Source organism: Podarcis pityusensis (assembly GCF_964106645.2).
Source record: "Podarcis pityusensis genome assembly, chromosome: 14".
In the NCBI taxonomy this organism is placed as follows: Eukaryota; Metazoa; Chordata; class Lepidosauria; order Squamata; family Lacertidae; genus Podarcis; species Podarcis pityusensis.
The window spans coordinates 31238849-31261448 of record NC_138039.1 but is presented as its reverse complement, the minus strand read 5'-3'; the positions used below and the strand labels follow the sequence as shown (position 1 = coordinate 31261448).

Sequence of the window (22600 nt, the reverse complement as noted above, 5' to 3'; positions counted from 1 at the left end):
ACACAGAGCACTCAATGTAATAAAGTCAATTTAAAATTTGTTCTACCAATCTTTTGCATCTGTAATTTTCCCATTAAACGTAAATGCCCATGAGGCATGCCATTTGCATTACATTGCATTTGCAGTCTTTAAAACAAACTATAAATCCCCCCTCCTTGTTTTGTGTGATTGATGTTGTGTGTATAAATACCACCATAAACCTCAAAGGGGGCTAACAGTGACAGTAAATTAAAGTTTTCGAGTCTGCCAGTATCACAGCACTTGAGCCCTTGATCTTAAGCAGTGTTGTTAACCCCCATCTCATTGCCCTACTGAACTCACCTCTCTCTCTCCCTCTTTCTCCAGCTCTGCCCCTCTTTTAAATTTCTTGGGTAACACCTCCACATCCATAGAAGCCACATGACTGGCGGGAAAATGGATTTAATTAAAACAAGGCTGTGCATCTGCTCCAATGTGGCCCAGAATTGTGCAGGTATATTTATTTTTTCTGCAATGGGGGAGGCTGAGTGGAAAGATACGGGTGGGGTGGGGAAGCATGGCTGAGCTTGCCCAAACAATCATCAGCAACTCCTCAGCTCATTATAAAGCCCCCCTGAGAGTTTGCTGCTCTGGTGGACAGCCACCTCTGCTCCATCTCACTTTTTGTACGTGGTCTGCTCAGGCCAAAAGCAAAATAAATAATACCAGTAGAGGCTGATCATTAAGGCTCATGGGAAACTGGCCCACCAACTTTGGTCTGCCATCAGATAGTCCCCACCTGCCTGCCTTCTTACTTATATCCTAAGAACATAAAAAGAGCCAGTGGTGTAGCATGGGGGGGCACAGGGGGGGGGTTGCCCTGGGCACAAAATTGCTAGGGGTGCAAAATTTCAACACCCACTGCTGCCTCAATACAGCTGCACACTTCCGTTGCTGGGCTCTGTGGAAAACAGCTTCTCCATGTGAACCTGGAAGTGACCTCTCCAGACAAGAGAATGACTCTTCTTCTCTTATATCTGTGGCTTTGATCTCCTGGGTGACATGGATGCCATTAGGCAGTTGAATGAGCAGGCATACTCCATCTGTTGCCCTCCCACCCACCTACCTGGCACCACCTACTGTTGCCCTACCAGTCCCAATGGGTAGCAACCACCACCAAAGAATACCCAGGATGGCAGAGCAGATGGAAGGGAGCTAACCTCATCCATTTGTGTTGTATCTGACTTTTTGAGGACATCTGAAGGCAGCTCTGTTTAGGGAAAACTTTAAGGATGGATGCTTTTATTAGATATGTTGTAAGCCACTCACAGTGGCTGGGGAAACCCAGCCAGATGGGCAGGATATAAATATATTATTATTATTATTATTATTATTATTATTATTATTGCATTTTCAAAGCATTTCCTATTCTCCCCTGTCTCATTGGGAAAAGTCATGTGGCCCAACATATCTTTCAGCAATGGACATTATGGTGGGCCTTCACAAAGATTTTTTCACCCATGAGCTATGTTCTCTAAAGGGCAACCTTTGGTTCAGGAGTGGCAAACCACTGGTGTATGGAGTCAGAGGCAAAACCATAGGTGTGAATTTTGTGTTTGTGCTGGAGAGCAATTTCTGCACATGTGCACCCCTCTCTATCTTCCATGAAGGCATGCACTAGGTGCTATCAGAGTTCACACACACATTCCAGATGGGCAAAACCACCCAAGGAATGTATTGATGTTGAGAAGGGATCTCCAAAGGGCCAGATGGAGAGGGATTTGGCCCCTGAGCTGAAGGTCTACCATCTCAGTCTTGGTAAATGCCTGACCAGGCCAGGCCAGGATGCTAGCCTTGAAAGGAAGGTAGAAATGGAGGTTTTGGTTAACTGTGGTTCCATTATAATAACAGCTTTTCACATCACACGGTGAATGATAATGTATAAACGAAAGGATCACAGATGTAGTCACTCATATTTTCTGTGCACACACAAACACAGAAATCCCTTAGAATTATAATTGTACTTATGGCCACTTCACCCCCCTTCTTTTTTAAAAAACACAATCCCATAAGCCAAAAATCAATTTAAAGAAATAACTCCAATCAGTCTTCACAGAGGGTACAGGGATGTGTCTGGAGAAAGAGTGCATTCTTACAGGATTTGTAAAGTCTTCTAGGAAATTATTCTTCAAGACCTAGGTCAAAAGAGGAAAGTGAGTAAGAGAAAGAGATGAAATGAGGAAGAGAGAGGTGAAACCCAGGAAAAGAGAAAGCTAATTAATTAATTCAGGTTATTAATCTACCCCAGATGTCCTTGGAGCAGCTTGGCCATGGTGGAATGTCCCATGTTGATACTAACTGATGTATTGGCTGATATTTGTACATCTCTGAGTTGTTAAGAAATTCATTTTCAGTGCTATAGGGCTATACAACATATGATGCACAAACACCACACCATATCACAACTTAAGCCCAGAGATTCCATTCTAGCCTACAGCTTCTGGATGAACAGAAGTGGAATTGCCCCCCCCCCCTTCTTATTTTATCTGTAAGTTGTCCTGACTTCTTCTTCTCCAACAACAACAACACAAGCCTTCTTTCCTGAAGTTTTATTTTGACATCCTATTTGCACATATGGATATCATTACAGCTATGGCTCCATCTGCACTAAGCATCTTAAGAAATATTAAACCACCTTAAACAGTCATGGCTTCCCCTTCCCAAGAATCCTGGGAGCTGTAGTTTGTTAAGGGCACTGAGAGTTGTTAGAAGACTCCTATCCCCTTCAAAGAATTACAGTTCCCAGGGAACTCTGGGAGTTGTAGCTCTGTTGCAGGAATAGCGGTTCCCAGAATGCTTTGGATGAAGCCATGGCTGTTTAAAGTAGTATGATACAGCTTTGAATGTATGCTACAGACAGGTCCTAAGATCTGTTTTTCTTCATTCTATGTGTTATGTTAAACCAGGAATGGTGGGCCTCTGGCCCTCCAGGTGTTACTGGACTGCAAATCACTTCACCCCGCAACATTGGCCATATTGACTCAGGCTGATGTTAGTCCAACCAACTGCTTGAGGCCACCACACTGGCCACTCCTGCGTTAATAGAGGGGATACTGGCAAATAATTAAGGCTAGGTGGACTTTATCCACTTAAAACACAGTGAGGTCATTTCCTTTCACTGCATTTCAAGTCACATTTGCACCTTGCTGTACACATCAGAGAGGGGATGGGGATGTCTTCACCCAATGCACACCACCTGTTTGATTTCCCCATGCTTGCAACCACCCCCTGTCCCATAACTCCTATTCAGGAAACTGTCTTCTGTGCATGCACGATGGCTGTCTCAACTGTACATACCTGGCTTAACTGCAAAGCAAACATGGCTCAGGTTTTATAGTCAGAATGGAGCTAGCTTGAGGTACAATACACCAAAAACAGCAATATTTGTTTTAAAAACCACAGGACCAGGATCAGTATGGATTTTGACCAGTGCTGAGTGTATGTAGATTCAAAAACCAGCAATGGGAAGGCATAGCATGTGGAATAAATGGTAATGTGCACACAGCCTTATTCTCATGTGCTTCAGTGGTAGAGCACATGCTTTGCTTACAGAAATGCAGAAGGAAAGGTTTGAGAGACGCTTGCAGTTGAAGTAGACAAAACTGAGCTAGATGGATGAGTGAGTGGTCTGGCATGAAATGAGGCAACTTCAGTTTGCCAACTCACATACACACAATTCTAGCTGCACAAGTAGAATAGGGTTTCTCTCTCATGCTAGGTGAGGAAGGCTTCCCAGAGCCTGGCTAGACAAATTCTGAGGCTGCGTGATTTCTTTCTCTGAAGACTTGAGTGTTGAGTGTGCCACTGGTCTGGCCCACCAGTCCTTTGAGCAGTGGCGGCTCGCCTCGGTCATCAGATAGATCACAACCATCCTTCAAAATTCGCACTTCTCTGAATTTTGCAACACGGTATTCCAGCCAGATAATATGCACAAAAATGCATACATTAGGGTAAAGTGTACATACAAATGCATATGTTAGAGAAAAATGAGATGAAGAAACGCATTGCATTAGGGAAAAATGCTTCATAGATATGTGTGGATTAGGCATGTGTATAAAAATGTGCATATTAGAACAAATGTGTACAAAAATGTACATATTAGAAGAATTTCACACAAAAATGCTGATGAATTTTGTCCTGGTAAATGTGGTTTTGTTCACCTTGCTTGGCTGGAGAGCTACACTGCAGAATTCAGAGAAATGCACATTGTGTTGGCTGGCTGTTTTTCGTTCCTTTTGTTGTTTCAGAAAGTGCAAAATAGGTAGGGTCACCTTTAAATGAGAACTGAATCAAATTTCTCCATATATATCAACAATGCTTGTTTAGAGGACTGTGATCTGAGTCTTGAGCTTCTCTGGGGGTGGTGAACAATCAAGATTTATTGGAGTCTTCAGCACGCTGGGAAATGAAGCCACCGAATCTCATTAGCATGCCTATTAAAAAGCAGAGTCTGGGGTCCATCTCAGAAAAGATGTATTCCTTTTTCAACTGTGCAGCAAACTGTGAAGTACAATAGGGACTTGAACTATTTTAAAATGCTCTAAGCTTAAGAAAGGTTAAGGGGGGAAATAATGATCCCTTGCCTCACTGCACCCCAAACTTTTTTTTTAAAGAAAACCTCATCGTTTCACACAGTTATCATAATTTTTTTTAAAAAAATCCAAACTATATATTTACTTTTTTCTAGATAGTCAGCCCCTCTCTTTGATGCCAACGTTGAGGGATCGTGGTGAGTTATTTAGGAGAGAACACAATGGGGGGGACATGAACAATGACCACTTGAATTCAAGTTAACCCCAATTATAAACTTTCACCTTTGTTAATTGGATTAATTTGTCAGCAGGCACAGCATTATGGAAATACACCAATCCAACTTTTGCACCATTTATTAAGAGTTCATGTGTGCAGTCCCCAAACTATTTATGTCAAAATAATCCTGTTTTCGACTGAATGACCCTGGAGTGAACAGAGGCATAGGAGCATAACTGCCTCAGACTGAGTCAGACTTGTACTCTGTCTAACTCAGTGTGATCTACTGTTCATTTATTTATTTACAAAAATATTGCTATACCACCATGTCACGTCACAGTAGAACAATACAAATAATCATTAATGTGACTGGTGAATAAATCTGAATAGCTGCAAAGGCTGGTCTGCATAAAAAGGTCTTCAAGAGATGTCTGAAAGTCAAATGCGAGGGTGCTTCTGTCAAATCTCTGCTGGAAGAGTGTCCCACAGCACAGGACCAGCGTCACTCAATGCCCAACTTCCAGTTGGGCTCAGTCAGGCCTCTGTAACATGTGGGACAACTAATAGCACTCTTCTGGAGGATCTCAGTGATCCTCTGGGATATAAGTTCACCCAAGTTGTTCAGGGCTTTGTATATCAGCAGAAGAGCCTCAAACCTGCCTGGTTCAGTAGCAGCCAGTGTAGATGTTCTAACAGAAGTCTCATATGCTGGTGCACACCTGTTCCCATCAGCAGAGTAGCTGCTGCATTCTGCACAAGCTGGAGCTAAAGACAAGGTCCACATACAGCCCCACACATGTCTTATTGCAGTAAGCCAGAATTTTCACTGGTGAACACTTCCTGGATCTCAGGTTGAGACCTTTTCCAGTTTTCTACCAGAGGTTGTTTTAGTGGAGGAGTCAAGTAGTCAAGACCTCATGTATTTTTTTAAAAAAAAATGTTTTTATTGCATTTGCATCCTACCTTTTCCTCCAAGGATCTCAAGGTGGTATACATGGCTGTCTTCCACCTCATTTAATCCCCACAACAACCCTGTGAGGAAGGTAAAGCTGAGAGGCAGTAACTGGCCCATGGTCACTCAGTGAGCTTCATGTCTAAGTGGGAATTTGAACCCTGGTCTCCTGGGTCCTAGTCCAAGACTCTAACCGCTATACCACACACACGCTAAGCTATGGTCTCTCCCATTGCTTGGAGCAAGTTTACTGTACAATGGGGTGAACAAGGAGGGAGCTCTCAGTTTGTTTTTTATTCCTTGATCATAAGACATATGGGTTCAGTGACAGATTTGTGGATGAGTGTAGACTAGGGATGGTGAACTTCAGGCCCAGGGGATGCAGGTCACCCCTGTCCCAGGTTTCTCTACCTAGTCCTTGGGGCTCTCCTGTTACTCTTTCTGCAATGGGGTCCCAGCAAGGTCCTTGTCTCTACCCTCCTCCTCCACATCCTTCTTCGGATACAAGCCTCTTCAAGTTATCTCCTATGTCCTCCACTGTTTGCTGTCTGCATCCCCATGAGCTCTGCTGTTAGTTTTAGATTACACACCCACCCACCACATAGGTGTTCATCCCCTTGCTCTTTTAAAATTGTATGGTCTCCACATCAGCACGGCTTTGTTCCATCAGGCTGAATCATCTTTTGCCACATCTCCTACATATGCCCATTTTAACTTTGCAACCTTTTGACAACTATACCCAGCATCCTATAGCAGACGAATCAGCACGAAAGAGGAACTTTTTAGCCACTGAGAATAAGTCTTCCTACCCTTTGTATTGATTGGAGTGAAAGTCAGCCACTGAGGATGGCTGCTAGGCTTATTCTGGAGAAGGCACACGGGATGAACACAGAGGAGGTGTTTGTAAAGCTAATCACTTAGGAACACTGAAAAAGCAAGTTGTTCAGTGTCAAGAGAAGGTGTCTTCAAGTTCTGTTACATCACTCTGAAAGAAGATATTGGAGCACTCCAAATTATTTGCTCATGTATGCACACAGAAAGTAGCAGATCTAGCTGAAAGGCAGCACACAGAGATCTGCATTGATCGTTGTGATGAACCCCTAATTACTATTCCTGTATAATTATAAGATTATTGCATAATCTTAGAAGGAGCTGTGGCAGTGATGGCTCTGTGCTACCACGAAGAGACCCTGCACTTCTGAATTTACCACTGTTGCCTCCATATTGGTTAGTGTATACATGACAGCCACTTTTTGTGAGATCCTGCTGCTGCAGAAATATCTATTGTCCATTGTGGGGCAGCCTGTTTACTCAATGAGCACCTCCGTGTGAAAATCATCCAGCAACAACACAACTGTGGACGAGGAATAGGAGAATTCCTACTGTAAGTCTCTGGTACAGTAAATTTTGGGAAACTGCCAGTATAGAGTATCCTATGCATGACATCCATGTCATCAAGGGAGAAACAAAGTAGGACGCCTTTTATGCAGAGTGCAGTAATTTTATTTCTCATACTAGTAAAACTGACAGTACAAGGACCCTCCCAGCCCATCACATGACAGTTTTAAAAAAAATATGTAACAATCAAATATCTGGGAATTATAATCAATTAGTGTTGGTGATAATGCTTTAAGTCATCTCTGTTGGACAAATATGATAGTGGGGAATGCATTCTTCTATACTAGAGCCTTAACTAGAAACTAGAGTTTAGGGGTCACCAACCTTTTTGGACAAATGGACTCATCCGGAATTTTGAGAATGTGTTATATGTGCCAGTCATAATAATGGCTGTTATGGAGGTGTGGAATAATGGCTGCTACATCTGAAGGAGGTATTGGGACCACAAAATGGTGCAGGCTTGCCCCTCCCATCAGCTACCCCATTACTGCCCCTACATCAGTCACCCCAACACTCGCCAACAGAGAGCAGTGATTTGCACTTCTCTGTTCAGAACAGAAGTGAGGGAGGGCGTCAAATTATGGCATCCAATGAAATGTTGGTATGTTAAAGGGGGTACATCTAATTTAGGAGAGGCTGGGCCAGTTCAAAGGGGAGCTGAGTAGGAATCGAGAATAAGTCTAGAAATTGTGACTGTCCAATGAAGCTGAACATTGGGAGACTCAGTTCAGATAAAAGTCCAGCACATTGCTAAACTATGGAATTTGCTCCCACAGGAGGCAGTGATGGGCACCAACCTGGATAGCTGTAGAAGAGGATCTGAGAAGTTCATGGAGGACAAGGCTAACGGCATGATGGCTATGTTCTGTCTCCACTATCAGAGGCAGTATGCCTCTGAATACCAGTTTCTGGGAATCTCAGGTGAGCAGAGTGCTGTTGCACTTAGGTCCTGCTTGCAGGCTTCCTATAGGTCAGCCACTGTGAGAACAGGATGCTGGACTAGATGGGCCATTGGCCTGATCCAACAGACTCTTCTAATGTTTGCATGTTCTTGTGTTAAGAGCAAACAGCCTATTGTGTAATGTGAGTTTTTCAGGTGATGCTCACTGTGACCTTCTTGGGATGCCATAAGAGGTAGTGGTAGACATACTTTTAGGTGCCATCTCGGTAGCTTCCGGTGCATTATGTTAGCTCAGCTGTCATCCTACTGTAGTTCTTGGGCCCTTTGGTTCAGAGTTTGGCTTGTTTAACAGTGTTGCTAATAGTTTTAATGCTGTTCTGCTGCATACTGCTGAAGGAATTGCATCTCAGTTCTCTGAGAACAGAGTGCCTCTACTTATTGACCAGCATGAACAGTTAATAAAATAAAACTGTGAAGCACTTTTGCCGTGAATCCTAGCTCTCTCCTTAGAAATAGTCACCCACCCATACTACTTGGAAGCAGGAGGGATAACAATTAGTTACATTCCACTGAATATTCCATAGGTTAATAAGCAAAGTTGCAGACCCTGATTTCAGTTCATAATTGGTGTGTTATGTCTTCATTCCAGGGGGAGGAGAAATATCTGCCTCAGGGACCAAAACAAACTGCTTAGCAGACTATTATGGCATTAAGCAGTATATGGATTTAATAGTAACAACAATAGCAATAAATATGTTGTTTCTAGATTCAGGTAGGTAGCCATGTTGGTCTGACGCAGTCAAAATAAATAATAATAATAATAATTGTCCAGTAGCACCTTAGAGACCAACCTAGGTGCTACTGGACTATTTATTTATTTATTTATTTAGGTTGTTTCTGTTATACTGTTCTCTAGTTTCAAACTTCTGAATTGTTTCTGATTGCAAGTTTTAGGTGAAAGCCATGTTGATGATGATGATGTACACATTCATAAGCTGCTTTATAGCCGGAGGCCATCAAAGCAGTATACAAAATGATAAAGATAAAATACAATATATATATAAATTCTAAAAGCAATAACAACCATTTCTACAAACTTTAAACACAATAAACCATTTCTGCTATATGACACACTTATATCAGTTTTAAATCCCATCCAATGGGATTTCCCTCAAGAAATTCTGGGAATTGTAGTTTAGGAAGAGATAAATTACTATTCAAGCAGTTTAAGCATGCAGTGTACATATTGTAGTGGCACCCGGAGATGCAGATGAACTGACAGAGTCCCTCCCTGGCCTTCATTGGGTCTTCTTGCCCATCCCACTCACTGATATTAGGCTTGAAACAAAGCACAAAACATATTGTGGTGTGTGTTTGGGAGTGGTGTGTGTGTAGTGCCCACAACTGTCTCTCTGGTTTGCAAATATGCATCAGTGGGCAAGCTCCTTACTGGGATAATGGGGTCCAGGTCCCTTTGTTTGCAGAGTGAGCAGCATTTGGTTAGTGAATCTGGGTTGGAGAGTAGACTTCACTTGTTACAACCACACAAAGAGAGATACAAAGGGCCCAAGAAAGCAACAACGTTGTTCATTGTAGGAAATACATAATCTGGATAGAATAGTTTCTAGTTGTAGCCTAACTAGTCTAGGGTAGAACAAAGCAGCCAAGCATGCTCCTTTGTTCTCCCAGAGGATGGCTAAAGAGGAAGTCTCATCTTGAGGTCTGAGAGAGAAGGGTGAGGAAGAGGGAGTTGTGAACAGGATGCAACCTAAGACATATCAGTCTAAACAACAAGAAGACAGAGAAGTAAGCTGATAGGCAGGGGTCAGCAAACTTTTTCAGCAGGGGGCCAGTCCACTGTCCCTCAGACCTTGTGGGGGGCTGAACTATATTTTGAAAAAAATAATGAATGAATTCCTATGCCCCACAAATAACCCAGAGATGCATTTTAAATAAAAGCACACATTCTACTCATGTAAAAACACCAGGCAGGCCCCACAAATAACCCAGAGATACATTTTAAATAAAAGGGCACATTCTACTCATGTAAAAACATGCTGATTCCCGGACCGTCTGCGGGCCGGATTTAGAAGGCGATTGGGCCAGATCTGGCCCCCGGGCCTTAGTTTGCCTACTCATGGGTTAAAGGCACAGGGACAGTCCAGGAATGTGGAGACCTCTCACTCTATCTGCCATAACCCTATGCAAACCCCTCTTCTGCAAGTTGTACCAAAACTGCTAATACTGCCTTTCAGAATCAGGTCAGCTGTGGTCAAATCTTCAAGGAATGAATGAATTATTTGTTTTTAAAGTTCTGAATTGGTTCCTAATTATTTGCACATGCATGTTCTTGCACTTGGGTAATTGTAGTTCTGTAGATGAATCTGTCAATTTCGGTTTCTCTCAGTTTCTCACTTTTCCCATTTCTGCATCTGTTTGTGATTTTTTTTAAGTGCTTGTGAAAAATCATCAGTATTCAGGCAGGAATTTCTCCTGGTAAACATACTTTTGTTTGCAATTCCCCCATATATACATATTTTTAGCAAAACAACTTTCCCCATTAATACATTTTTGAATGCCATTTTCACTCATATATGCAGTACTTTTTTTTCTTAAAAAATTGTTTAGGGGTACTCTCATTTTGACTCAAGAAAATACCATTTTATACTTCAAATTGGGAAAAATAAATACAGTAAATGGACAAAAGTACAAAGATTCACAAAATGTTTAGGAGTATGTGTCCCCCTGCATCCCCCCAGAAAAAGCACTGCATATATGCATGCTATCGTCATCATCATCATCATCATCATCATCATCAAAATTTATATACCTCCCTTCATCCAAGGATTACAGGGCAGTTTACAGTACAAAAACCTCAAAAATACACAACATAATAAACAAAACAATACCTGCCAGTTTAAATTAGTTTAATTAGCCAAAGTCCTGGGAGAAGAGGAATATTTTTGCCTGGTTTCTACACACTTTATCCTCATATACACATTTTTGTATGCATGGTTTAGTAGGATAACTGCACCGCAAAATTCACCAAACTTTGAAGGATAACTGCCTTTACATATTGTTTCAGGAAGTGTGACATACTGAGTGTTGCAGTAAAAGGCAAACTGAACCAATTTCTCCCCCCCCTTCCCTAGTAAAGAGTTAATGCTGTTCAACGGATTTCTGTGCTCACCCACAACGCAGCTGGCTTTGTAGTTCATGTGGTTTAACAGCAATGAAGGAGAGGTTCGGCCAGCACAAGGGGGTTTAACATTAAAGAACTTTTGCATATGTTCCTACAAAGTTGTTGGATCTGGGTGTGTGTCTGGTCTGTCGAACACTGACTGTCAAGTTACATTTTAGACTGGAAGAGATATTTGGGAGGAAATGGCTCTTGATTCAGAATACAGCTGATTTTTGTGAGCTGGACAAATTCCTATGCCAAGCGAAGGAATGACAAATTTCAGTGGCATTGCTGCTTTAAGTCTTACTTATGGGTTGTAGACCATATAAAAATAATGGACATGACTAACTTAGGCCCATTGATTTTAATGGATCTACTCTGAGTTGAAGTAGTTGGACACACCCAATAAAAATATAATCCAATAATTTGGTGTGTTGATGCTGCCTGGTAGTAAACCTAACAAGCAGCACTCACAAGTGAAAGTTGGGGTGAAAATAAAGGGTTTGAGCCCAAATTCTTGACACATGCCTTATTTTCAGAGGAAGTGTGCTCCAGACAGCAAGTACCACCTACATTAAAGACCCTACACCAAGTCACAACAAGGTGAATGACAGGAGCATGAGGCATCACCAAGTGGGCCTCAGCAAATGATAGCAGTGACCACATGAGGTGTGCAAGGGTGAAATATAGTCTCTCAGGTAACCTGTCCCCAAGTTGTTTAGGGCCTTAAATGCCTGTAACAAAACCTTAAACTTGGACCAGTAGCATATTTGCAGCTAGTGTACTTCCTTTAGCAGAGGAGTTCTGTATTGGTGATTGGTTGTTTTATTCAGCAGCCTAGCCATTGCCTTTCACACTATCCACAGCTTGAAGGGCAGCCCCACGTATAACACATTGAAGTAATGGTGTCTTGAAGTTCCCAATGCATGGACCACTGTAGCCAAGATATACCCTGTCCAGGAATGGTCAAAGTTGATAAAAGGCATTCCTATTGTGGGAAGAGGGATGTGGGTGGTGCTGTGGTCTAAACCACTGAGCCTAGGGCTTGGCGATCGGAAGGTTGACGTTTTGAACCCCAGTGACAGGGTGAGCTCCTGTTGCTCAGTCCCAGCTCCTGCCAACCTAGCAGTTTGAAAGCACGTCAAAGTGCAAGTAGATAAATAGGTACTGCTCTGGCGGAAAGGTAAACGGTGTTTCCGTGTGCTGCTCTGGTTCGCCAGAAGCGGCTTAGTCATGCTGGCCACATGACCCAGAAGCTGTATGCCGGCTCTCTCAGCCAATAAAGTGAGATGAGCGTCGCAACCCCAGAGTCGTTTGCGACTGGACTTAACTGTCAGGGGTCCTTTACCTTTACCTTTTTATCATGGGAAGAGCAGTAGCATCTGGCCCTATCTGAACTTTGCATTAGAAGAACTACCAGACACAGCTACTTCTAAAGAATCATTGGAATTGTACTTTGTTAAGGGTGCGGAGAGCGACAATTCCCAAAATTGATTGGGAACAGGAAATGGTTTTTAAACAACTCTGGGAATTGTAGCTCAGTGAATAAGGAGACTCTTAACAACTCCCAGTCTTCGTTTCAGTCCCTGGCATCTCACAGTGGGACTGGACCAGGAGATGTGGTGGTTGGTGGAGCAGTGGTGGTCACCTGACCTCATGACAACTGCATTGTTGCTGTTTACCCTTGGAGGAGTAGGGGAAGAATGAGGCGCTGGGGGCGGGGAGTCAGCACAGTGCAGTGGCATGCAGGAGCACCAGATTGGCTCTGCCACTGCATTTGCACCACTCTGACCTCCGCACATCCCTTCTCACTCCTGGTATGCAGCAGTGAATGACTCAGCTGTTATGCAACCCACTACTGTAGGTCTGGGAATGTCCCCTGTCTGAAAACACTGGACAGCTGCTGCCAGTCAGTGTAGTCAATATAAAGCAAGGGTTTGACTCTGTATAAGGCAGATTTCTCGGTTCCTTTCTTAGTGGTAGATACTTGCCACCCTTGAATCCTTGTGGAGGAAGGGTAGAGTATAAATTCAAAAAACAAATAAGCAATAAGTAATGCTGTTTTTCTCTCTCTCGTTCCGATTCACCAAATGCCACCCAAGCTGTGACCTCAGAGTTGTCCCTGAGCCATCTAGATCCCCTAGTTGTCTGTGGGAGATGGCAACACAACCCTTGTTCTGAAACAATCAAAGCCTCCCATGAAATGAGCAAACAAATTAAACCCAGATTATGGAAATTACAGAAGCCTTGCTGTTTTATGCAATGCTTATTAGAGATCCAATTATTTTGGGGATAATTTAAGGCTGCCTCTTTCCCTGTTGAACTGGCTCACCTGTTGAAAGCTGATGAGCTCTTGAGATGGATCAGACCCTGCTAATGTACGTTGACAGTAAATTATGAAAACAATAATCGTGGTTCACCGGCCCCCTTTTGTGGAAAACTGTTTATTCTGATTTCAGTGCCAGCTGTCTCAAACTTTAATTTAAGTGCTAGCTCGAGGCGAGACATTTGGAATACTAGTTGAGAGTGTTTTATAGCCCCAGCAATATGTTTTACTAACCTCAAATACTATGGTGATGATGATTTTAATGGGAAGTATAATTTGTGTGCTGGGGTTTTGGGGTGAGCTTTGATTTACCCAGAAATAGGCACATGGTTGTGGGGTGGGGAAATACTTCGTGGTTTCTGACTTAACTAGCTGCCAAATCTGAGATCAAATGAAGGAGTGAGCCACAGGGGGTGGTGGAGGGGGTGGCAGAAGGAGAGAGCTTCAACCTGAAAAGCAAAGGCATAGCAAATCATTTACCATACTACCTAGAGCTTAATGATAGATGGCTGTGCAAGCAGGACAGGTGGCCACGAGGGAGGGGGAAAGCTGGGCGGAGGGGCCATCAAAGCAAAACTTAAACTGGAAAGCCTGAATAAGTGCTCCAATTCAAGACTAGGAATGTGGGAAGTCAGGCCAATGGCCCACCTAAGCTCCATACTGTCTACACTGACTGGCAGCAGCTCTTGTAATACCAGAGCCTGGGGGCATCCACCAAAGCTGAATGCAGGAAAATTCAGGAGAGTCAAAGGAGGCATTTCTTCACATAGAACAGAGCCAAACTTCCAGGAGATGTAGTGTTGACTTGAAAAGAGCATTAGACAAAATCCACAATGTATTCTGTTTTTCAGTATTCAATATTGGAGACAATAGGCCTTCCAGTACCAGTTACTGTGAATCACAAGTGGGGAGAGCACACTGTCATACTCTCCAACATTCCTCACTCCCACCCCCCAACTGACCCTCCTCAACACCCCCATTTTTTGTCCCCACCCTTCAGAAGAAGGGTGAGACACAATGGGACACAACACACATGCCCTCCAGAGTCCTGAGTAGACCCCTTAATCCTGATTTTATTTTATTCCTTGGTAGATTTACAAAAAGAAAAACACAAACCGATAAGCAAATTTTAGAAAGGGGCAAGATTAGACATGGACGTACAAAGTATTAGAAAAAAGGACAAGACTACTTGTGCTCCGCTCTAGTCCCCCTTTCTGCCTGCCCCTCTGCCTGCCCCTCAGAGTCATTGTGCCACACGGCGCTGGGCCTCAGCAGCAGCAGCAGCAGCAGCAGCAGCCTCTCTTCCTCCTCACCTGCTCTCCAGCAACCGCTATGAGCTGCCCAAGATGGAGGCTGGCAGCAGTGGCCATGGAGACGCAACAGGATGTTCCCTCACAGCCACGGCCACTCTGGGCAAGCACTGGTTCATCCTCCTCCCCAAGCTCAGCGCTGGCGCTGGCAGGGGAAATAGGGACATAGGGATATAGGGTTCTCTCCAAAGTAGAATAGGTGGCCACACAAGACTCTTCTGTACCAGATCAATGAAAACTATAATTCATATTTTGGTCTTTTTTATAGGGTTCAGGTCTATGCTATGATCCGTCTATCATACTTAGAAGTTGAGTAGTGGGGTGTCAGTTTCATCAGCCCTGTGTTTGAGTATGCAAGAAGGTGGATCCTTTCTTAAATAATCTTGTTTCACCAGACCAGTGGACTTTGTGGACTCTAGCCATTCTTATTTATGAACACACTGGGTAGAATGTTTGATCACCCCCACCAATACATTTTGAGTTGAAACATCCTGATGGGAACTTGGAGTGGGGGGAAAAAACACACTTAAATCAAAACCACACCTCCAAGGCACCCTGAAAAGGCAATTAAAGTCGTTTCCCCATGTACAGCAATGATAATGTTTCCTAAATGCTCCTAATTTTCAACATCTGTTATGCCTTGTCAGGAGTTCTGCTCCCCCACCCCCAAGACAATTTTAAAGATTTCTGCCAATGTAATTTAATTTAAAGCTTTTAATGTCAACTCAACGGGTCATGCAACTTTCCCCACGTCTGGGTTTGCCGCATGGAGACAAGGCAAGAAGTATGATGAATGCTTTTCGGCGGAGGATTTTTATTCAGAGCAAATTGCAATGGCATCTTGTTTCATTATTTGCAAAGCGTGCTTTGAAAACATTGCACACTTCCCCTGTTCTCTTACATGTGCACACAGCACCCGATATTTGCAAGCCGTTTTATTGGTCTGGTGAGTTATTTGCAGTTCTCCTGCATTGCAGACAGTAATTCTCAACCAACGGCAATTATTTGCAAAGTGCTATTGTAACTGTTCCTCCGCTGTCTGCGGAACTGTTTGCTAAACAATAAACTCAATCATGCATTCATTTCGGCAAACGTTGCCCTAAGCGAGTGAGCGGACACAACATTGCTCCTCATTTCAGAGTCGGCCACTGAGAAATGTGTCTTGGTAGCCTTCAAACCACCACAGAAGCGATTAAACCAATGACCACCAAGCGTGCTGAACACTATTTGAAAACAAAATGTCCACTGCTCACAAGAAACTTGGCTGGTCTTCTGAAGTGTCTTTCAACTTCCATTCTCCTAAGATGCCTCAGATGTTTCACCTGAGGAGCAACCTCCAAACAGCAAATTTCACTTGAAGCCAAATTTGTAACAATCTTGACCCCTGCAGTCTCTCCCTGAGAAACATCTCTGGTCTTATCAAAACCCATTACTGTTATGACACCCAACATAGCTCCACCCTCGAAGCAGCCCATTGGTCTTCCCTCAGCTGGCCTGGCTATAAATACACCCAGGTCCACCTGACCCTGGGTTCAGTTTCCTGACACCCAACCTGTGTTTGTTGTCTGCTGAACCTTGGTTACTCATTCAGGCTCCACACACTCTGTGGACAATATAACAGTTTTATGAAACAAGGTTACATCCAGCTTCTAAGCACCAGATTTCTCTTAATCCAGGGGAAGAGAGGGAGACTCATTTTTTAATTTCTTTTTTGGTGGTGGTTTGTGTGGAAGTCATCCCACGTTCATATCATGTGTGGAACTTTGATGACTCATTCAAGCATTCCCTACTGAAATTGGGGAACCCTGTTACAGACCTGTGCTTTAGAGCCCTGACAGCTTGTTGTAGATACACTGGCGGAGGAAGAGGAGTGTGGGGGGAGCGCACTACCCCCGGCAGCGTGATCCCGGTGGGGTGGCATCGTGGTTGCTCCCCCACCTGTGCTGGGCACCATGCCCCCGCAGGCGGTGTGCCACGCACCCAGGATGCACACCACGCCCCCAGGACACATGCCACGCCCCTGTGTGCAGCACACCATGCCCCCGGGACATGCACCAGCCCTGCCCCTGCCTGCTCTCCGCCCCCTGGTGCCAGAGCATGAAGCTCTGCCACTGTCTAGATATCCTTGTCTGATGTCATCAATGCATTTGTAGAGCACAAATCCAAAGTCAAGACCGAGCAGAGAATACTCCATGTTTCCCACAACTTACTACACCACCCGCAGCTCCGCTTCACTTTTGGCTTGGAATCTCTCTGAAATTAGTTGCCATCAATGGAGTGCTAAGTTGGAGACAGCTTCAGCCACTCCTGATTTCAATTCTCCCTAGAAGAGGGCAAGGGCCCTAGCTCAGTGGTAGAGCATCTGCTTGGCATGCAGAATGTTCCCAATTCAACCCCCTTGCCTGACTCCCTGACTGACACCTTTGAGAGCTGCTGACAGCCATAGTAGGCAGTATTGAGCTAGTTGGCCTGACATAGGCAGCTTCCTATGTTTCTGTACTCAGAGAGGGGTAACCATCACTAGGCAAAGAATCCAAATAAAGCTGGCAATGTCACAATGTTATATAGTACGTATGCATGGTGCAATCATTCTTGGATTAATATGTGTGTTTCTGGTTGCCACATCTTAACAAGGATATTGTAGAGCTAGGGAAGGCCTGCATCTCAATGGCAGAGCATCTGCTTTGCATGCAGAAGGTCCCAGGTTTGATCCCTAGCATCTCCAGGTAAGACTGGAAGAGATGCCTGTCTGAAATTCGGAGCTAGATGGACTCATGGTCCAGCTCAGTATCTAAGGCAGTTTCTTATATTCCTGGAAGAGAGTCACGCCAATTTGCCTTATGGCTAGCTCTCCCTCCATTTTGGCTTTTGTGCGGACTGGCCTTGGCACTCTCCCCAGCTATCAGTCCTTATTCAGCCAGGATTTTTGCTTCAGCTCCTGCATCCCCAGCATGGAGAGAGAGAGAGAGAGAGAGAGAGAGAGAGAGAGAGAGAGAGACTTTGTGGGGCCATTGTGTGTGTCAGCACAGAGGTGGCCCATCTTCTGATGTGGTGACAGGGAATGAAGCTGTGAACCTTTCAGCATCAACCACGCCTGACATCCCTGACCAGCACAGGCTACCAAGGAGAGTCTCCCCCCACCCCAGACGCCTCTTCAACCCGGCAGTCCCTCTCCACTAAAAGAACTCAAAGGTCAATTTTCAATGAAGTTCTTACTTACTTGAATCAATGTCGCCTTGATTCTTTGTGAAGGGTGCAGCAGGCATAAAATGTGATATTGATTCTCGAGATGCAGAGCGTTCCTTTGTTCCTGGCCGTTTCAAAAAATGCAAAGTATTTCTTTCATCCCACTGCAGAGCATGTCACCTTAAACAAACTTGAGGTCAGCACCCTTTCCTGCCATTTCATGTTGGCTTGCACTGGCTCCTTCTCAGCCCTCCCTCTTTTTTTATATATCAACTCTCTTCTCGCTTATATCTTCCTCTCCTCATTTTATTAAAGACAGACTCTCTTCCTCTTATCTTCTATTCTAATTTCTGTATTGCCCTCCGCCTCTTGATCTCTGGAGTACTCTTTGGATTCTGATCTAATTTACATTATCCACCTCTCTCCACGATGCTGTGGCTCTTACCCATCCTTTGACACAGAAACTCTTTCCCACCTGATTCCCTGTTGAGTTTTAACCATTTATTGCCAGCCTCTCCACAAAATCTGCTTAACAGTAAACCCAGAAAACTTCTCCCCCCCCCCCACTGCAATAGGACCTCTTTGCACAGTTTTTCATGTAAGGTTCTCAGTTTTGTTTCTCCAGGTGAAAAGGCTTGGAGACAAGGCATCAAAAAATCACCTTTACCCATGTGAAATTGCCCACACCTTAAATTAGCATCAGAGGCTCTGCTGGAGAATCCACAGTCTTCAGAGGGGAGACAGGAGGCAACCTTTGACAGGGCCTTTTCAGTGGTAGCACTCTGCTTTTTCTTAGAGTTCAGTTTCCATCCCTAACGTCATCAGGAAGGGCTGGGAAACGCTGGAGAGCCTTTGCCAGTCAAATCAAATCAAATCAAATACCCTTATTGGCATCACAGTATAAAACATTTCAGGTCACCGGGATATCCTTTGCCAGTCAGTGTCGATAATACTGAGCTAGATAGACCAATGGTCTGACTTGGTATATGGCAGATTCCCATGTTTCTAAATGCAGGTGTAACCTGATCTGATAGGCGCCTTCTAGTCTAATGTGCAGGTCAAAACTTAGGTCACATTTGCACCGTACATTTAAAACACTCTTGTACCAATTTAAAAGTCATAATAACTGTCAGGATAGGACAGGAAACTACTCTCTGCACTTTCCAAAAGCAGTTGAATACAAATTTGTTCTGCTAGGCATTCCTAGCTGGATAAAAAAAGGGTTCTTCACCATGAATGTACTCTTGTTAGGCCTTTAGCCTTGGGGTTTTTTTTTTGTTCTTGTGTTTTTAACTGCTTTTAATTATCTGATATGTCAGTCGCCTTGAGATGGTGGTTTAGAAGGCAATTAATAAATCAATGGTAATAATAAATAATGATAATAATAATAATAGACCCAACCAATTCTGGTTTAGTCTCCATTCACCTTTCTGCCGAGTTATGCAAGGGGTGGAAATGTGACCAAAGGAACAGGGCTGGATCAAGACATTTTGCTGCCTGAAGCAAATGATGAAATGATGCCCTGCCATTCTATATACAGAAGTGGACTGGACTGGCAGTTGCAGCAGCACTGTGGTGGGATAGCCTTCTTTACTACCCCTGAGGGCAGCAGGCTGACTTACTGCGTTCAGGGCAGGACACACAGCACATTTAACTCTTTCCTCAAAAATCTTGTTGCTGCTCCTTGTCACCCACTTTCTTCCACCTGAGGCAGCTGTCTTATTCTGCCTCCTGGCGGGGCCAGCCCTGCTGAGGATGAGGAAGGAAGCCAGCAGACAGTGCCAGACCCTGGGCCGGTTGTAAGTAGGAAAGCAGGCAGGTGGAGAACTGGCTAAAGGCAGACCGAGGTTATTGGGGCAGTGCCCCATTTGCCCTCTTGCAGCAGCCTCCACCAAATGGACTGATGCACCCTTTCCTACTTAGCAACTCAGTTGTTTTTTTGCTCAGTGGTTTATATAAGGTTAACATAGTAGGAAAAATAAAAAAAAATAAAAATGGATATTTTATATATAGTGGAATTGGGTAGTTAAGGAAAGGGTACAGTTTGCTTGCTACCTCAGGCTTGAAAATTTTTCTTACATACTCCAGCACGAAGAGTATTAAAGCAGAATGTAGTGGAAATGCAATATATGGCAATGAATGTCTCCCAACCAGCAATTTAGCACTGAAGCTGAGGGCAAGCTGCCTGTGCACCGACTTTTAATACCCAGACGATTTGTGGCTGCGCACAGTTCCTGCCTTAGGCCAGAGTTGTGCTGGTCTTCTAATGGGTCTAGTTTGTTTGACTGTCAGAATCGCAGAGGAATGGGGAGCAGAGAGAGGCCCTCATCTTGCAAGCAGTAGAGATAATTAGAAGGTCTGTCACGGGGAGAAGGGGGCCGGAGCACTTCATGGGCTGTCAAAGGGCGGCACTGGCTTGGGAGAATGTGGAAGAATCTAGGGCATGCAACTGCGGTGTCTTACACTTTTGCATTTGTGAGCTGCGCGTTACCTACACAAGTCACTGGCTTGCGTCCCTTTGGTTTCGGGAGAGGGCACTGCCACAGAGACCAGGGCAGTGTCCAGCTGCTGCCACTGGACAACAGCTAAGAGAGGGTGGAAGGGGCGATGCATGGATCTGCTGCCATGAATGAGCATTAGGCAAAGAGTGGGGGACCACCTCGCTTGCCCAAGGTGGTTCCTGCAATGCCTCAGAGATTTGTGCTTTGTTGGATCTTCAGCCTGTGCCAGCCTGATTATAAGTCGCTTCTGTGGCAGATAACATGCATAAGAGAATGACATGCACCTATGAGTTATAGGAACACAGGAATCTGCCTTATACTGAGTCAGACCTTTGGTCCATCTACCTCAGTACTGTCTACACCAACTGACAGCAGCTCACCAGGATTTTAGGCAGGAGTCTTTCTCAGCCCTACCAGGAGACGCCAGGAATTGAACCTGCAACCTTTTGTAAGCAAAATGGATGTTCTATCACTACGCTATGGCATTTAATATATTATAACACACACACACACACACACACACACACACACACACACATTTAAAATGTACCTATTGCAAGCAAATCTCTAAAGCAATTTCTGAACATTGGCTTACCAATGTCTGTTTTGTGAGTGACCACTGCTATGCACTTAATTATGGCTGCGCTTTTTACATTTCGTTTCATTTCATTTTTTACTGTCTCCCCTCCTCGCCATGTATATATATTGTTTATTTATTTAATTCATAAAATCTACACACTATTTGATTATGGGTTTTTCCCCCTTTTTTAAAAAAAAACACCCAATAATATTTAAATAGTTAAAAAAATTAAAATCCGCAATCAAATTAAAATCAAATTAAAACACACTTCAACATTCTGCATATCTGGGCAGGCTTGCCTTACTGTATATTTATTATATATTTATATATGTGGAACTGAATAAATATAGCACATCACATAGGGTTGCCATATTTCAAAAAATGACATCAGGACACAAAAGTTGATGAGCTTTTTTGGCAAAGTTGCTGAGGTTTGTTTTGTTTTGTTTTATTTTGTTTTGTTTTTTAGTTTTGCCAAATTCTACACTTCTGACATAGTTGCCATACGTCCGGATTTTCCCGGACATTATGTGACGGTTCCTGCCCGGACACTGTTTCCTACAGACAAATCCTAGCTATGTCCAGGAAAATCCTCTGATGAAGTGCACTGTAGTCTATTAAATCTAATACAATTATGAATTTGTTAGTCTTTAAGGTGCGACAACACTCTGTCATTTTGATTCAAGTCGTGTAATTTTATCAGATTTTTTTTTTAATGTGATTGCGCTTTTATTAAGTTCGTAAGTTTTGCTGGTTTCTGGAGGTCTGCTCTAAGCATGACTTAGGACCCAACAATGTGGTACTCAGAGTACAACTCTGAGTGGCCCATTGAAATGATCAGACCTAAGTTAGTTATATATGTTAATTTCAATGGGTCTACTCTGAGCAGGACTAACACTGGATACAATCCAGTATCTGGATCCAAACCCTATACTTTTGCAAGATGCACAAAAATCTGCTTTCCTTTTAATATATTTATATATATAGAGAGAGGAAAAAACCTGCTTCTGCCATGATCAATTGCAATGCTGCCTTACAAGCTGACCATTCACTTGTCAGATCTAGGATCATGGTTTGTTGATGCTGTAATTGATTTTTTTTTTTTTTAAGGAATAAAATACATGGCTCATATTAACGGATAAAATATAGCCTCCGCATGAGAAAACATTACCTTGAAATATTAGCAGTATAATATGTTAATTTTGATGGGAGGATGTGACTTCTGATATATATGGGGAGATGGAAATTTCCCTGCACATTTCCTGGCACTTCCTGTGTCAACATAATTCTTAGGAACTTGCCTGCACTATTTTGTGATGACTTATATGATGATGTATAACAGCTTAAGAGGGTTTAAAATGCAGTATTTTGACTAATGCAGTTTGGTAAATAGCTCACAAGACAATTTTTTCACCACCTTCTTAGTTTTATGAGACAGTCCCGCTAGTCTCCAGTATTGATAATAGCAATTGCATAGTAAAAAAAAATCAGAAACATT

At 43.5% G+C, this 22600-nt stretch overlaps 1 long non-coding RNA gene across 1 annotated transcript in view; it reads left to right on the top strand.

The window, feature by feature from the left end:
- The first annotated feature begins 411 nt into the window (after positions 1-411).
- The window catches only part of LOC308463696, a 43123-nt gene continuing 20934 nt past the window's right edge, over positions 412-22600 (top strand). Inside the window, exons 1-2 of the long non-coding RNA XR_013979697.1 lie at positions 412-472; positions 7894-8038. This is a non-coding gene — a long non-coding RNA (uncharacterized lncRNA). The remainder of the gene's footprint in view (positions 473-7893; positions 8039-22600) is intronic.